At 46.5% G+C, this 3649-nt stretch overlaps 1 pseudogene; it reads right to left on the bottom strand.

Annotated features, from left to right (window-relative positions):
- Window positions 1-201: 201 nt before the first annotated feature.
- Window positions 202-3649, bottom strand: part of LOC105740930 — a 30209-nt pseudogene continuing 26761 nt past the window's right edge.

Below are 3649 nucleotides of genomic sequence, written 5' to 3'. Positions count from 1 at the left end.
AGGGCATGTCAACACTAAGAGGTGCCATAAGGGATCTCCTGCACTCCATGTATATTCTTCCTTTCCTCCATTGTGGTATAATAATACAATTTCCCCTTGATAGTCTGGGTCAGTCACCCCTGAAAGCACAGTGACTCCCTTTTTAGCTTGTTTCCTCAGAGGCATGAGGAGACCAAAGTGACCAGGAGGAAATCTTAGCTTCTACTTCAATGGTGTCATTGCTGTGCTTCCTAATACAATCCTTCCCCCTTCTGGGACTACAACTTCTAGTCCAGCAGAAAATAAGGTTGTGGGGTCAGGAAGCAAGAATTTTGCTAGTGGATCACTAGGAGGAATGGTGAGTGGTACCATTCCTATTCCCACCCCTTGATTCCTGGACCCATGAATCCTGGCTATGGGAGACACAGTACCTTACAAAGGGCATTGATTCAAAGCATACACAGCCTTCTGAAGTACCTTATCCCAGCCCTGCAAGCTATTGTCAGCTAGTTGGCACTGTAACTGTGCCTTCAAAAGATCATTCCACCTTTCCATTAATCTAGCTGCTTCTGGATGGTAAGGAACATGATAAGACCAGTGAATTTCATGAGCATGAGACCACTGCTTCACTTCTTTGGCTGTAAAATGTGTTCCTTGGTCAGAAACAATGCTGTGTGAAATTCCATGGTGGTGGATAAGGCATTCTGTAAGTCCACGGATGGTAGTTTTGGCAGAAGCGTTAGGTGCAGCAAAGGCAAATCCACATCCAGAATATGTGTCAACGCCATGGAAGACAAAGCGCAGTCCCTTCCATGATGGAAGTGATTCAATATCATCAACCTGACACCAGGTCGTGGGCTAATCACCCTGAGGAATGGTGCCATATCAAGGACTCAGAATTGGTCTCTGTTGCTGGCATACTGGCATTCAGCAGTGGCTGCAGCCAGATCAGCCTTGGTGAGTGGGAGTCCATGTTGCTGTGCTCATGCATAGCCTCCATCCCTGCCTTCATGGCCACTCTGTTCATTAACCCACTGAGCAAAGACAGGAATGGCTGAAGAAGGAGGTTGGCTGCTATCCACAGTCCTCGTCATTTTATCCACTTGATTATTAAAGTTCTCTACTGCTGATGTTGTCTTTTGGTGAACATTCACATGGAAGACAAATGTTTTTATATCCTTTGTCCATATAGAGAGGTCTATCCACAGACCTCTTCCCCAAATATCTTTGTCACCGATTTTCCAATCATGCTCCTTCCAATTTTCTGACCATACGGCCAAACCATTGCCTACGGCCCATGAGTCAGTATATAGTCGCACATCTGGCCATTTCTTTCTCCAGGCAAAATGCACTACCAAGTGCACTGCCCTAAGTTCTGCCCCCTGTGATGATTTCCCTTCACCACTGTCCTTTAGTGATGTCCCAGAAAGGGGCTATAATGCTGCAGCTGTCCACTTGTGGGTGGTCCTGCATAGCATGCAAAGCCATCTGTAAACCAGGCTCTTGTCTTCTCATCCTCCGACAGCTGATTATATGACACACCCCACAATGTCATAGGTGCATGCTGGGAAACAGAAGACAACATAGCAGGTGTAGAAGCCATAGGTATACGGGCAACTTCCTCTTGTAATTTAATTGTCCCCTCTGGTCCTGCCTTGGGTCTGTCACGAATATGCCACTTCCATTTAATGATACTGTTGCTGTGCATGTTCAACCTTATGACTTGATGGATCAGATAATACCCAGGCCATGATAAGCAACTCAGGTCTCATGGTCAACTAGTGTCCAATTGTCAAGCATTCTGTTTTGACCAAAGCCCAGTAACAGGCCAAGAGCTGTTTCTCAAAAGGAGAATAGTTGTCTGCAGATGATGGCAGAGCCTTGCTTCAAAATCCTAAAGACCTCCGCTGCAATTCACCTATGGGGGTCTGCCAGAGACCCCAGACAGCATCCCTGTCTACCACTGACACTTCAAGTACCATCAGATCTGCTGGATCATATGGTCCCAGGGTCAGAGCAGCCCGAACAGTAACCTGGACCTGTTGGAGGGCTTTTTCCTGTTCTGGGCCCCATTCAAAATTAGCAGCTTTCCAAGGTCTGAGTAAGACACGTAGGTGAGGAATATGTTGTCTCCAAAATCCAAATTAGCCTACCAGGTGCTGTGCCTCCTTTTTGGTCATGGGGGGAGCCAGATGCAACAACTCATCCTGTACCTTAGAGGGAATATCTCTACATATTTCACACCACTGGACTCCTAGAAACTTCACTGAGGTAGAAGGACCTTGAATTTTTGTGGGATTTATCTCCCATCCCCTGGCTCTCAAATGCTGCACTAAGAAATCTAAGGTGGTTGCCACCTCCTGCTCACTGGGCCCACTCAGCATGACATCACCAATTTAATGGACCAGTGTGATATTTTGAGGGAGAGAAAAGTGATAAAGAGTCCTATGAGCTAAGTTGTGACACAAGGCTGGAGAGTTAATATACCCTTTTGGCAAGAGAGTGAAGGTATATTGCTGGCCTTGCGAACTGACAGAACATTGTTTCTGATGGTCCTTATCTATGGGTATTGAGAAGAAGGCATTTTCCAAATGAACAGCTGTGTACCAACTACCAAGAGATGTGTTAATCTGCTCAAGCAAGAAAGCCACATCTGGTATTGCAGCTGCAATTGGGTCACCACTTGATTCAGTTTAAGGTAATCTACCGTCATTCAGCAAGACCCATCCGTCTTCTGCACAGGCCAAATGGGATAATTAAATGGAGATGTGGTGGGGACCACGACCCCTGCATCCTTCAAGTCCTTGATGGTGGCACTGATCTCTGCCATCCCTCCAGGAATGTGGTACTGCCTTTGGTTCACTGTTTTTCCAGGCAAGGGCAACTGTAATGGCCTCCATGTGGCCTTTCCAACCATAATAGCCCTCACATGGCAGTTTAGGGAACCAATGTGAGGAGTATGCCAAGTACTAGGTATATCTATGCCAATTCTACATTCTGGAACAGGGGATATAACTATAGGATGGATTCGAGGACATTTTGGACCTACTGTGAGCTGGACCTTTGCTAGAACTCCATTGATCACCTGTCCTCCATAGGCCCCTACTCTCACTGGAGGGCCACTGTGGTGTTTTGGTTCCCCTGGAATCAGTGTCAGTTCAGAACCAGTGTCCAGTAGCCCTGAAATGTCTGATCATTCCCCTTTCCCCAGTGTGCAGTCACTCAGGCAATAGGGCTTAGGTCCTTCAGGGAAGCATAGGAGGAAGACTGACTGAACAAGTAGTGGGGGCATTAGGATTCTTCCCCAAGGAGACCTGGCCTCCCCACCATTCAAGGGGTTCTGGTATGTAAACTGGCTCAAATCTGGGAAGTGGTTGAGAGGCCGTGATTTCCTATTACCATGATTCGAAGTAGGTCTCTGTTCTTTTGCCCCATTATTCTTCCGATTATATAAATCTAGCAAACATTTTGTAGGCTTCTTATCTATTTTGCTTTTGTGAACACCATGACTAATCAGCCAATGCCATAGGTCTACATGTGTCAGATTATTCTGGTCACTCTTTTGCTTCTGCCTTCCACAGCGATTAAGGGCTACCACTTGACCTCTGCCATTCCAAGATCCAATTAAGCCTATTGCCCTTAAATTTCCTAACTGAGTAACTGCGGTCCC

This window comes from Octodon degus, unplaced genomic scaffold (assembly GCF_000260255.1).
Source record: "Octodon degus isolate 3935 unplaced genomic scaffold, OctDeg1.0 scaffold00235, whole genome shotgun sequence".
Classification (NCBI taxonomy): domain Eukaryota; kingdom Metazoa; phylum Chordata; class Mammalia; order Rodentia; family Octodontidae; genus Octodon; species Octodon degus.
Note: the sequence above shows the minus strand (reverse complement) of the source record. Positions and strands in the feature narration are given on the sequence as shown.